The sequence below is a fragment of the Pinus tabuliformis genome, chromosome J, assembly GCF_031772625.1.
Source record: "Pinus tabuliformis cultivar Carrire ecotype Pingquan chromosome J, CPIR1, whole genome shotgun sequence".
NCBI classification, from domain to species: Eukaryota; Viridiplantae; Streptophyta; class Pinopsida; order Pinales; family Pinaceae; genus Pinus; species Pinus tabuliformis.
Window position 1 is genome coordinate 736050996 of NC_142295.1, and position 15403 is coordinate 736066398.

Consider the following 15403-nt stretch of genomic DNA (forward strand, 5'->3'; position numbering starts at 1 on the left):
GCATGGTTTTACGACAAATTCTAGTTATGCCTCTTATCATGTTTGATTGGTAAACAAATAATTAACGAACGCATGACCTAATATATGTTATTTCATCTATTTTAAGATGGAACTAGACCTTCTTGATGAAGATTAGATAAGTTTTAGGCCGCTATGTTCAAATATGCATTCATGACTTGTAGATTTCATGTTCACGATATATTTGACAAAATGGTTGTCATGGTTATGCATGCTTAGGTAAAGTTATTGAATAAATTTTGTATGAAAGGCTTTATCTTGATGCTATATATTATTCTAGAAAGTTTCATTAAGTTTTGGGCAGTGGTTGGGAGTTAAGCCCTGAAACGGTGGCACTAATTACTAGGTCACATTCTAAAAAATGGGAAATTGGGATTGTAGTCGCTACCTTGTAGGCTTATGCATGCGACTGGAGGCCTACAATCTCATGGATTTGATGTTATGCCTATGAATAGGAGTCTAGGTCAGTGAAAGCGAAATATGACATAGGGTTTGGGCACTTAGAGGGGTGGTTTAACTCTTCGGGGTCATGTAGCTCCTAAGGAAGGTTATTAAGGTATCATTTTATCGATACAATTTCATTAACGTGATATAAAAGGTTGGGTCATGTCATAGTAGCTCTCTCTTTCATGTTTACCCTGGTACTTCGGTGAATTTGGATAAATGTGAGAGGGGGTGGTAACAATTGTTAAGGAAGAATATTATGCTTTTGGAAGCCACGAAGACAAATATATAAAATGGAGCACACTGTGACAGAAAAGGAACCAATAAGGGTTATATTTCATGAATATATTTCACACATTGCACACAAATTTGGGTATCAAGGACTCTATGTGACATCTAATACTCAAGTATTGTGGTTGTTTACACAAATACATCCACATAGAAATGGAGTTCTTGGATATCTCCTGCCTTAGTGTAAGATATGATACACTACCAAAATGAAGAAAAAATTAAATGAAAGTAGTAAGAATTTGGATTTACGAATCCAAAGCAGAGAAACGAAACCCTTAAACCATAGAACAAAGGATATATCCAAGGTTGAATAACCTAGGACAACCCATAAAACATACAAGAAAAGAATAACAATTGGAAAATGAACAAAGACATGGGAAAGTGATATTAGTTCCATAATAGCCCCACTCATAACACAAATGAGTGTCGTGCATAGTAGTCACTAGTGGCTAAGATGAAAGATTCAGAGTTATATGCATGTTTCTACTCTAAACCAGACCATGAAAAGGGGAAATGGATTATCAGTGTTGAGACTAGTGCCATCATTGCTCCCACCAAGATCTAGCAATGTGATCCAAAATATCCAAAGGAAGGTGAGCATCTCTTCTAGTCACAAATGTGGGTGAAGGGGGCTTTGCTACATTTCATTGTCGATAGAAAGAGTTGAAAGAACCCCATCTTAGTAGAGGATGTTAAGTGGTTAGCCTCACAACAACACCACACCTAAAACCATATAACATTGGGTGGCTCCACCAAGGGCAAGATCTCTACATTAGCAAATAATGTTACTTTTCCTATAACATCATGCCTTTCATGTATGGGGTATTGTATAATGTTGCACTGCTTGAAGTTTGTGATGTTTTGTTGTGCCAACCATACTTGTGGAAGCATCATGTTGTGTAGGAGTATAGACCTCATACTATTTTTATTAATCTGTGTAAAAAACTATATAGGATATAATATGTAGCCCCACCTACTATCATTTCTCTCCTTTCTGCTAAGCAATGTAGTAAAATCATCTCCTAGACTGGAAAATTTTTCTTCCTCCTAATTTTGTGTCAAAGTAATGGGAATATCGTTGTCACATCCATGACCTCAACACAGGGCTTATTTACACTTCAAAGGCAAGTGTATACGGTTATGAAATAGTATGCATACATCTTCTCCTCACCCGTAGGGGTACCTTTGCACTATCAAGTCCAACATTTAATTGATTTGACCCCTGACACACCTCTACCCAATGGGCCAATCTACCATTTCTCTCTTATGGAAAACAAGGAAATTAACAGGAATATTAAGGATCCACTACAAAAAAGGAACATTCAACCAAGTTCCTCACACTGTGGGATCCCAAATGTACTTTTGCAAAAGAATAATGGGACCTGGAGACCCTGCATTGATTAACCAGCCATAAACAAAATCACATTGAGGAACAGGTACCTGATTCCATGGATTGATGACCTTCCTCACCAGCTCAATGGGGCCAAATAATTTAGTGAGATTTATTTAAAGTCCGACTATTACCAAGTTCCAATAAAATCCATAAATGTGGGGAGGATTTCTTTCAAGTCTAAGGAAGGTATTTTTGAATGGTTTTTCATGCCCTCGGTTTAAAAAATGCCCCCACAACTTTCATGAGCTAACATATGACACATTGTGACCTTTCCAAAACTCATTCATGGTTGTGTATCTCGATGAAATCCTAATCGTCAACAGGAGTTAGGAAGAACACTTGTAACATATTTGGAAGATCTTGCATACTCTGCAACAACACAAGCTATGTGTTAACTTGGAAAAATGCTCCTTTGGCATGAAAAAGGTCCAATATTTGTGTTACAATATTAATTAATAAGGTGTGCATGTGGATCTAGCTAAGATCCAAGTAATTTGGAATTGGCTGGCCTTGACGAGTCTTACAGAGATTTGTAGCTTCTTGGGCCTTACTAGTTTCTACCGAAGGTTCATGTTGGGGTTCTCTCATATCACTTGACCCTTAAGTCAAGTTACTAAGGGTGGAGAAAAATCAATTTTTTTTTTTGCTCTGAGTCACAAAAAATGAATTCATTGAATTGAAATACCACCTTTTCTCTACACCAATCCTCACCTTGCTAGACTTGTAACATCCATTCGAGAATGAGATAGATGCATTTGACTATTGGTTCATTCCTCACTTAGAAATGGAATCGGAGGCCTATCATAGTAAGAAACTCTTAGATACTATTTAGAGATACCCCACCTATGATAAGGAGATGTATTTCATCGTGTAGGTGTGCCGACAGTGGAAACTTTACATTTTGGGGAAGGAGATGATCAACCACGTAGATCACTAACTTATTCAATTTATGTAGACATAGGGGAATTTACCGAATGATCACCATCATAAATGGTATGTATATATACACAAATTCCATTTTAACATTAAATATAAGAAGGGTAGCACTAATCACATTGCAGATTGGCTTAGTCAACCCCTAGTTGTGGCACTGACCACTATTCTCAACTCTTTGGGAACAATATCTCGGGATGGGCGGAACTATAGAAAAATTATTTAGAATTCACCACCACATATTAGATTATGATGGAAGGCAAGTAACTTCCAGACTTCAAGCTCCAAGATGAACTATTGTGCTAGTTGGGACACCTTTGTGTTCCTTCAAGTGAGTATTCCAAGCTAATTTGGTAGGTGCATTACAGTCTCATAGTAGGGAACTTTGTGACACTAGTACAAAATAGATAATTATTTATTTAAAAATGACTATAATTCTCATATAAATGACCATTTTGTAATCGGCGATCAATAATGACTAATTTATAGTATCTTATAATGCGACCAATTTTTACTCGTATTTAGCTTAATAATTAATTTTCTATCTCCATTTTATCGTCTTGTAGTATATTTAATCATAATTTTGGTCGCTAATTTAGTTATTGATTTATACCTTAATTATCACAACTAATCACCAAAGATACAACAAAATATACTACTACATGATCATATGAGAAAACCAATAACCAAAGAAATATGACCAAAATTTTAGTTGCATTATAAGATACTATAAATTAGCTACTAATAGTCATATATATGCAAATTCTAGTCATCGTTTGACCAATGAAATATGACTAAATTTCACTCATGTTATAGGATACTGTAAATTAACTACTAATAGTCATACATATGCAAAATTTAGTTGTCATTTGTAATAAAAAGTTTATCATTTACAATAGTCATTTAACTTTTTTGTTAGAAAATTATATATTACATAGCAATGAAACACATAAAATATTGCAGAAATATAAACATAGAAAACACATAAAACAAGAGAGACACAGATATACGTGGTTCACCCAGTTTGGGCTACGTCCATGGAGAAACATCCAGTCCTTCCTTTTATATTATCAAACAAACTGAAGAGATACAACCTAAAACAGATCCACTGTAATTCCCTCTTTGCTCTCAATCTCCTCTCTCTTCATCACTCAGAATACAAATATACATAGACAGAATACAATTCCCTCATATATAGCAAAGGGGTGCCTTCTAGGGAAAAAAAACCTAAATTAAACATAACTTCCACCAAGAGATGTCCGCCTAATGAACGACCCAGATTGATTATGAAATTACAACATTTTACAAGGAAATTTTACATCTATTCTTAGCTTCAGGGGCGCTGCCCCCAATCCCCCCCAGCGGGGGGCTCCCAAAAGGTCGCAGCCACCCCCCCTGCAGTGAATATTTTACAGGTGGCTTTGCCACCCCATTTTGAACTAGGGTCCAATGCGGCGATACATTGAATACATAAGATAATGAGGCTCCACACCCAACATTTTTTTGGTAGTTTCATATTCATTATATAAACGAATGATGTAGTAGTTTATATTCATTTTATTTACTTTCATTAATAATCATTATAAATGAATAATTTAGTCATTGTATATTCATTTTATTTGTGTTCATCATTAATCAATATAAACTACTAATTTAGTACTTTAAGATTGGTTTGATGTTTCATTATTGATCAACAAAAATTAATTAGTATGATTTTACAACTAAATTAAAAAAATACCATACAATGTGCATGTTCATTTAAAATGAAAATTCAAAGTTACATATGTCAATTACAATACTAAATGATATCAAGTAAAACTATAAATAATTTCAACCACATAAATTATATTATATGAAATTTCAAGTATTACAATATTAGTTTCCAACTTAATATTGGTTGAACTACAATTTACACATGAAATATTGTTTCATCATTTCAAAACATTATCATTCTATTGCCAAGGCATTGCAAGTGAATTCACCAACTCTAAAGACTTGACCATTAGTATGTATGTGTGTGTCTCATGTGGAATGTTGGATTTAAAGGTATCACTAGACTAGTTCTCTTCTCTCTCTCTTTTTCTGCATTTGTTTCTCAATTTTTATTCTTCTCCTATTTCTTCAATTCCTTCTTCTTACCATCAATGTTGAGTTCCTCTTCTAAAAATGAAGGAAGACAAAATTAATAGTATAAGACATGAAAAAAATGAACATTAGAGCATAAACCAAAGTATACTATAAAGGATTTATATGACATATACCTCAACATCAACAATGTCAATGCTATTTTTTCGAAGAAAAATAAAGAAACTCGAACAAGTTTTCTTTAGTTGAGCGATAGTGGCTATTATGGGGGGAAATGACCTATATAAATAAAGTAAATAAAATTCCACCATAGAAAAGAACACCTTAGGAACTTAGTATTCAACCTCTAGGAAAACCTTAGTCACAATCATGCCAACTAAGTTACATGCTAAAAAGATCAAGCTGTAGATAACTTGTGAAAAAAATAGAAAAAAAAAGATAACATACAATAAGGCATGTATGATAGGTGGCTGGCACATTGCATCATATAAGAACAAATTTATCGTATGTTTACCCATACATTTCATTCCATAATATGCCCCAAGATGCCATGATCCTTAGGGTCCAGGGGAAGTAAATGTCCTAGTAATATAATAATTGATTTTTTCCATCTTGGCCTTCCTTCTCCTTTGTGAGTCCAACAAAAAAAAACAAGTCCATCGTTAACTAGCTATACTTCATAGTATCATTATCACATCCTATCTTCACATACCCACAAAAAATGAAGGATATACCAAACAAATGGCATTTTGGAATTTTTTCTAAAACTATGTCATTTACTAGGGATGTAATCGCTCGAACTCCCCCATCCAATGTATTTGACCAAATGTACCCACTTGATTTTCTTCTTTCATATTAATTTACACCCTAAGAAATATATATTTCAAAAACCAAGATAGCCCCAATATCTTTGAATCCTAACACTTATCCATATTTGTCACAAACCATAGGAATTAATACTCTCTTATGGTCAACCCACTAGTCTTAATATATATTTTTATTCTTTCCATTCTCGATGCACATAAAGTGATATTCTATTAGTTGGTCAACAAAATACCATTAAAATTGACAATTCCAACACTTTTCATGAAATTCCACCCAACAACCTAACTAATTACCTGCACGAAGGGATTGAATTCTTTTAAAACAACCCAATAAACAATAACTAGATATATTCAAGGTCAATGAAAATGTTAAATTCTTAATTTTTTGTACATTTTATTAGAGCATGGAACAAACCAAATAGTAAGAATAATATATGATTTTCATGAGAATAGATTGGATGAAACCCTATATAAAAAATATGAATGATGGCCTACGATAGTTAATTTATCACAATAACAATAACAATGTACAATGGGTTTAAACAAGCCATTGTAGGGTCTGTTTTATATGAAAATATGTCCACCTTCCAAAATCACTTTACAGACTCATGACAATGTATGTATCTACATCACCTCTATGACACATTTTTCTTTCAGATAATAGTGGCATATATTTAGGGAATTGAAATAATTGTTAGAAAATACCCTGCAATTTTTTAATGTAGCACTCAAAGTGAAAAAATATCCAAGGCTTCACTAATGGGCACATTCCCTAGACTACAATCATCTGTGTAAATTCGATGGCATCATATATTATAATTTTTTCTTTGTTAAAAAAATAAAAGAATTAAATAAAAAAAATTATTTCCTCACCTTGCTTGCCTTTAACTGTGACACCTTGAGATCAAATGAAAAAAATAAAATATCCCACACATTCACTCAACTAGCTTTCATCAATGTTGTTGTGCATTTGGATACTTCCACGCCAAAAGGTGAAAGCAAGCACACTTTTCTAGGACAACAAGTTTACTAGGCATGCATTCACGAATGTGCAGAAGCATTCCCTAAATTCCCCTCCATGGTTTTCATTACAAAAAATGAATAGAAAAATAAATAGATTTTCAAAGGTAATTAAATATGTTCACAATCTGAAGTTTCATGTAGCCTCTAACTAAAATCCAAACAAAGAGGGTCAACATGAATTATAATATATCTAGGAAATAAAGTATCCTTGATAGATTATTGTGATCTTGATCACGTCCCTAAGAAACATGCTATGTGTCCTTCCATAGAATGAAAAATAAGGTAAATTTGAAGTCTATACAAACATGTTTTTAATCAAAAGAGATTTTGTGAAGGAAAGCACTAGGGACCTGGAATATAGAGTGACCATTGAATGAGAACAACTTTAGAATTAAGGATGAGCATAATCAACTAAAATGCGATTATTGGGAGATAGACATGATGACTCAGTTCCCTCAATGAGAAAATTATCATTAACATAATTACCAACTTAAGTTCACCACCTTCCACATTTAACCTCATTAACTATGAAAACAAGCAAAGGTGACATGAGTAGTAAAATAAATAGTATCTGGAACTTGGGATGTAATTGAGACTGAAGAAAGGCCAAATTGAGAAAACCAGAATAACAAACAAATTTTCCATAAGACTACTAGTAACAACATGAATTTGTGGTGCCCATAGGGCATAGAGCAGTCGGTAATAGGGTATTCTCGTATGAGACTATGTAGTGAAAAGTTAATTGGTTTGAAACCCCATGGGCACAAATCTGGACATGAGTACAGGTTGTTGTGACCTAGTCTAAATGCAATTCCATGAAATTTTGATGGCTTAGATGCCCCTAGGTTTTGGTTTCTTAAAGAAGAGGTCAGACTCGCCGGTTTGCACACAAACTAACAGAGGAAAACAACATAAATCTATGATATAAGGATTGGATCTTTGCTTTGGTGCATGAGGAAAATATAATTTGCATAGAAAGAGACAGAAGGGATGGAAGTGGAGAGAAAGAGAACAAAAATGATTATGCAACAACTTGTGGGGGTATAAGGAAGCACCAAGGCCAAAAACAAGACCAACAAAGCATGGAAACAATTGCTAATGTCATTAATGCTCCCATCCAAACAATTATGTATGTCTAGAGAATGGTAAGTGTTGTAAGAGTGGAATGGGTCATTAACCTCCACTTTATGAAATTCCATACCAGGAAAGTGTGCCCCACTTATTCACCTAAAGTGAGAGTGAACAATTATAAGATAGAATTTGGCATAAGTAAAAGAAATATACCTCAAAAGGAAATAAAACATCAACCTAAAGATGAATATGTCATGGTAGTCAAACAAGTCATGAAAAATAATATTGCTCTGAGGTTAACTGCTAACAAGGGCCACTTTCATTCCTTTATGGTTCAAACCATGAGAATCCTTGATTCCTATTTTACAACTAGCTATTGAATCTATGCATGAAAAGATATTGTACTAGTCCCTAGATTTGTAATCGGAGGTAACGCCAAAATGAAGTTGTGTATCCTCTAATAGTAGTGGTTTTTGGTTGTTACGATATTTCTTCACTTGTATAAAGTTTTATTGAAAAACATTTTGGAAGTGCACTAAATGTAGTAATTTCAACCTTATCGAACTTCCTATTGAGAAAATGACATTTCTTATAATCTTCAAAATTCAACTAACTTAACAGTTTTGAGGATATTGAGGATTGGTAGAATTACAAGGTTTTCTTCATATTTTATCATATGAGAGTATGGGATTGGTATTTAATCCAAGGAATAAAGCCCTTTATTTTCCTTGATATCAGGGTGTTGAACGCTCGAAATTCTCTGCCTACAACACTACAAGGAAGACCACTCAGGAACTTAAAGCAACTCCCTTTCCATTGAGACGGTGGTTCTAACTAGTTTAACTAGGTATATTTATATTTTCCCTATTGCTATCAGTTTAATATGTGTTTTTAGTTACCAATAGTCAGGGACATCGAATTGATTATCCTTGCTCATTAGGCAATAAAATGACCCTTAATCATTTTTAACGACACAACCAAACCACTCTAAAGTTTTGCCTCTTAAAACGAGGACTTCTAGAATGAAATAGCTATGATAACACATGCAATATCTAATATAAGACTCAATTATACTAGGCCTATCTCAATTGAAGGAAAGAGAAATCCTTCTTTCAATCGAGAGCATATTAACTAAATGGGAAAATAAGATTTTAAGGAATCAAATTTAGGATAAAGGAATTAGATCAAGGAAATAGTTCATGAGATCTAATTCCTCATTGACACAAATAAAATAGAAAATCATTGAGTAAATAATTACATAAACACTTATATGTAAGTATATCCAACTCCTTTTTAATGTATGTTAAAGAACTAGAAAGATTCATAATGAGTTACCGAAATATTTCAAGTAAGAGATCATGTATATAAGTGAGACATTCATTATCCTAAATGGTTCGATAACTAGCCGCTTTAAAATAATAAATGTTTGTTCCTACACATATTCAGTTTTCTAATTTCATTTAAGATTATGTCTATAGAATAGTCTAATTAGACTTCTAAATGAATTAACAATTAAAACTCAGCAATAGTGCATAAATCCAACAATTAATTCATACATCAGAAATGAAAATTAAAAGACTGAAAGAAAAAATCATTTCAATTAATAATGCAAACAATAGTGTTACACATAAATCAATGAAACAAATATTTATTAATCAATGAAACAAAATGCACAAACTTCATAGAACAATAGTAGTGCATAGTCATATGTTGCCATCATTCGATCTCTCCCTGTATAAAATACTTCTACATCACAATTACAAACATATTAAACCCACAAAATGTGTAGCGTCTTCTCTGGGATTCAGATCCATTTTCTATCCTACCAGATCCCCCCCCGCCCAATAAACAAAGCCTATCAATGCCTATTTATACATTATTACATTTGATAACAAAGATACCCAAGTCCCTTAGCCAGAAATGCTAATTGTTTAGTAAGACAAAAGAAATGATCTGATTGGGCCTAGAAGTATACTAAGAGGAACAACTCAAACAATTTTCCCAAATTGACATGATCATATCAGAGTAATCCCAGTTATTTCCCCTTAGTTGCAACCTATTCTCTTGTGTGGAATAAATGAGCTAGCAATTTCCTTTTATTGTGATACTCCTTTTTTGTCTGGAAAAATTCCATTGGTGATTGTCCGGATTTGATTGAATCAAGGCCAAAATTAGGACTATGTTGTAAGGAATCAAAAACTAAATCAGATTTTAACCATAAAAATGACAGAAACCAAAATTAAAATAAGCAAATATTAATGAAACATTAATATATTTACAACCATATTTACAACACCCTCTTTTACCATGAACAAATGGCATAATTTGTTATATAATACATATTAGAAGAGGGGACAAAATGGTTAGAGAAATATCACAATGCCTATCTGGAGATCATAACAAAATGGAACACAATGGAATTCTAAAAGACCATCAGGACCACAAACAACATTTACCACATAGAACATAGTGGTTTAATTAAAATCACAATGACCCATTGACAAAGCTACCAGAGGAATATAAATCAGATTCCCAAAACAAAGGACCACAACAAGCCTTATGACAGTAATGAGACCGATGGTATAATTAACCTCTTTCTAATATAAGATCGGGTTTGAGAGTCAGACATGTGGTGAAAGGAGAATGGCATTAGAATTTTGGCCCTTGACATTTACAATCGTATAATACATTGCCAATGTCCCGATGGCATGGAATCGATAACACAATATACCATAATGGATAAATAAATCAGTTATGGTGTGTGACAGGTGGTGGAAGGAGGGATGGTATCAGAAGACTGGAGGTATCAAGAGTTAATAAAACTCCGATATATACCACAGGTTTGAAACCCTGATTTGACTCACATATATAAGATGTATCGGGTCCACCAAGGGTATCAGAGTTTGAAACATGCAATCATACCAAAAGTTACGAAGGCACCATAAACTAAACCCTAATAAAAATTATGATTAAGAATTGTATCGGGTCCAGGGTCCATTTGGCATATCATAATTTTGTGCTATCAAGGTTTTAAAATAATACATTACAACTTTAAATTCCAAAAATGTCTGATCTACGGGGGTGGGATATGATATATGGCAACAAAAACTGTGGGAAAACTAGAGGATGTGGCATCAGGATGTGGCAATGTGGTGGGAGTGGGCCTATATTGGAGGTTTGGGGCCGGAGGCCATATTAGAGCTTTTAAATATGATCACAACAGAACATCCGATGAAATTTCCCATATAAATTATAAGAGTTGGGACATTGTTATATCATATATTTTGTCTTGCGGTTAATATATCAACTCCCCTCTTATGTGGTTAGCCTTTTAGGAATTCACATTATAATATAGTTTAAAACCCCCACCTCATATATTATTTCAAATGGTTTTGGACTTTGTTACTATTTTATGTTAAGCCCTATAAAAAGGTTCTAATATTTTCAATAGTTTCGATAACACAATTATATGGTTTGAACTTTGGTATATGATATGTGTTTTGACGCATGATTCTCCATTACATGATTTTAAATATAAATCATATATCCCAATGTAACACTTTGATAAATGCTTTAAGCTTAAGGCCTAAATGAAGTTCTTGGCTTCGAGGGTTATAAGAAAAATAAAATATTTACAAAAATGAAAAAGTACTATTTACAAATAAAAAGGATTATTTACAAGTATAAAAAGATAAAATAATAAAACAAACAAAATCAAATAGGCCAAAGCGATGAAAAATAATCGACCTTCGAATAGGTGTAATTTACAAATTAAAAGTCCAAATTAGATCAAATGAGTTTAGATAGGAAAATACGAACGAAACGAACTCATCAGATTAGTCCATATTTAGAAAATCAAATAATAATATTACCAATCAATCAGTAATAAGGTTCCCCATAGTAAGAATCAAATGAATAATGGGGGACACTAGGTTTTAAGCTATAACAATTGACGACACACTACGAAGAAACAATTATCTCTCGCAAAATATAGTGAACTTTAATTTACCGGAAGGTTAAAAATAATGGATTTCACAAAACCGTCTAAAAATCGATTTTTTTATGGGTCCCACATAATAGATTAAGTCATATGAGTTTGAAAAGAGAACTACTTAAAAGTAGGCTTGAGTAAGAATCATGAATCCAAATTTCAGAAAGAATGAATTTTAATTTTACCTCATATGATAAATAGAAGAAGGTAGAGATAAGAGTTTTTTGCTAAAGCATATATCCATTACTATGGATGGTCTCTGACATCGCTTTGTTGCTAGTGAGCAAGAACAATACCCTGATGAAGCTTTCATTTATTCTATACAAACCTAGCCCCGCTGCGAGAAAGAGTCCATAGTCTCGATGGATTTACATCTATTTCCCATGCTTCCTCTTTTGATCACCCTTTTGATAAGTGCATTTTTGAGCTTTTCAGTTTATGATGTATTTGAGTGAAATAGGTGCGATGGTATGAGAGACTTATGATAATGGATACAATACTTTCATAATGTTGACTCCAAATTATTTTCCCATGACTATCAATAAAAGTCTTCATAAAGTGGAGGGGATGGGCGAGATTCATTGAATTCAACTCGGACCTATTCTTTCCTTGAAAATATAAACCCTGTCACTTAGAAAGGATGTGTGTTCGTCCATGAAAAATATTTAAAGCAATATGAGTTTGCGATTTCATAAAGATATTCCTTTAATTATAAATGAAATTCGCAGAAATAGATAGATTAAAAGATCTCCTACGTATGTCAACCATTGTTGGGTGAGGAAAAGGCATTTCACAAAAATCATGGAAAAATTATCAAAATTAGATAAAACAAAAATTTAAAGTAAAAATAAAAGAACTCCAAATTGAAGTAAAAAGAAATCAACACACTGTCAAATGAAAGTTGAAAAAAACCAAATCTAAAAGATAAGCTCCAACAAGACTGCTTATATGAATATATCAACAAAAGAAATCAAAGAAGATAATCATGTGATTGTTTATCTTTTGTTGGGAATCTATTAAATTTTATCTTAAGGAGTTATAAGTGATTATGCTTCTGAAATTGAAGGATGACTTAGCAGCGATAATAGGTAATAAGCCAATTGAGAAGTCTTTGTATATTGAAAATGTTCTTGTTTAAAAACAACATCTAAACCATTATCTAATAAAAGTAATGCTTAAAACACTGACTAAAGGTTCAAAAATTCCCCAATTAATCTTTTTCTTATGAGGATCATTACTAATGGATGCTCACTAGCAGCTGCACTAGTCTTGTATGGCATCAATGAAAAATTCATCGGGGTACTGTTTAGGCTTGCTGGGAGCAAAGAGATGTCAGAGGCCATTCATAACAATGGATATATTCTTTATCAAAAAACTCCTATCTCTAACGTCTCCCATTTCTCATATGAGGTAAATTTAAAATTGATTCTTCCCAAAATTTGGATTCATGATTCTTACTCAAGTCTACTTTTAAGTACTTATCTTTTCAAGCTCATATGACTTAACCTATTTATGTGGGACCCATAAAACTGTTTTAATGTTTATATGGTTTGTGAAATCCTTTATTTTTAACCTTTGGGTAAATTAATGCTCATTATCTTTCACTAGAGATAACTATTTCTTCCTAGTGTGTCACCAATTGTTATAGGGTAAATTCTGATGTTGCCCATTATTCATTGGGTTCTTACTATGGGGACCCTTTTAATGATTGACTGGTAATATTATTATTTAATTTTCTAAATATGGATTGACCCAATGAGTTCATTTCATTCGTATTTTCCTATCTAAACTCATTTGATCCAATTTGGACTTTTAATTTGTAAATTACACCTATTCCAAGGTTGATTGGTTTTCATCGGTTTGGCCTTATTGATTTTGTTTGTTTTATTATTTCATCTTTTTATACCTATAAATAATCATTTATTTTGTAAATATTACTTTTTCATTTTTCTAAATATTTTATTTTTCTTATAGCTCCCAAAGCCAAGAACTTGTCAAAGTGGTACATTCGGATATAGGAGTTATATTTAAAATCATGCATTTGAGGATCATGCATCAGAATACATATCATATACCAAAGTCCAAAACATATAATTGTGTTATTGAAACTATTGAAAATATCATAACCTTTTTATAGCGTTTAACATAAAATATTAACAAAGTCTAAAAGAATTTGAAATAATATATGACGTGAGGGTTTTAAACAATATTATAATGCAAATTGCTGAAAGGCTAACAACATAAATAGGTAGTTGATATATTAACCACAAGCCAAAACTTATGATATAAAAAAGTCCCAACACTTATAATATTATATGGAAAATTTGATGAGATGTTTCATTGTGAGGAAAGTTAAAAGCTCTGATATGGCCTCTGACCCAAACCTATGATATAGGCCCACTCCTTCCATGTTGCCATGTCCCAATCCCACATCCTGTGCTTTTTCTAAAGTTTTCACTGCCATATATCATATACCACTCTCGTAGATCAAAGATTTCAAGAATTTGAAGTTGTAACAATATTTTAAAAACCTCATAGCACAAAATTCTGATATACCAAATGGACCCTAGACCCAATACAATTCTTAATCATAATTTTTATTGGGTTTTGACTTCTAGGGCTGAAGACCATATCAAATATTTTAACTGTTATATCATATGTTTTGGCCTGATTTTAATATATCAACTCCCCACTTATGTGGTTATGCTTTCGAGCATTCACATTATAATATAGTTTAAAAGCCCCGCCTCATATAATATTTCAAATGGTTTCATAATTTGTTATTGTTTTATGTTAAGCCCTGTAAAAAGGTTCTGATATTTTCAATAGTTTTAATAACACAATTATATCGTTTGAACTTTGGTATATGATATGTGTTACGATGCATGATTCTCCAATGCATGATTTTAAATATAACTCTTATATACAAATCTACCAATTTGACAAATGATTTAGGCTTAAAGCCTAAATGAAGTTCTTAGCTTCGGGGGCTATAAGAAAAATAAAATATTTAAAAAAAATGAAAATTTACTATTCACAAATAAAAAGGATTATTTACAACTATAAAAAATGAAATAATAAAACAAATGGAATCAAATAGTCTAAACCGATGAAAAAAATCGACCTTCGAATAGGTATAATTTACAAATTAAAAGTCCAAATTTGGTCAAATGATTTTAGATAGGAAAATACGAATGAAACGAACTCATCAGAGCAATCAAGATTTAGAAAATCAAATAATAATATTACCAATCAATTAGTAAAAGGGGTCCCCATAGTAAGAATCAAGTGAATAATGGGGGGCGTTAGGTTTACCCTATAACAATTGGT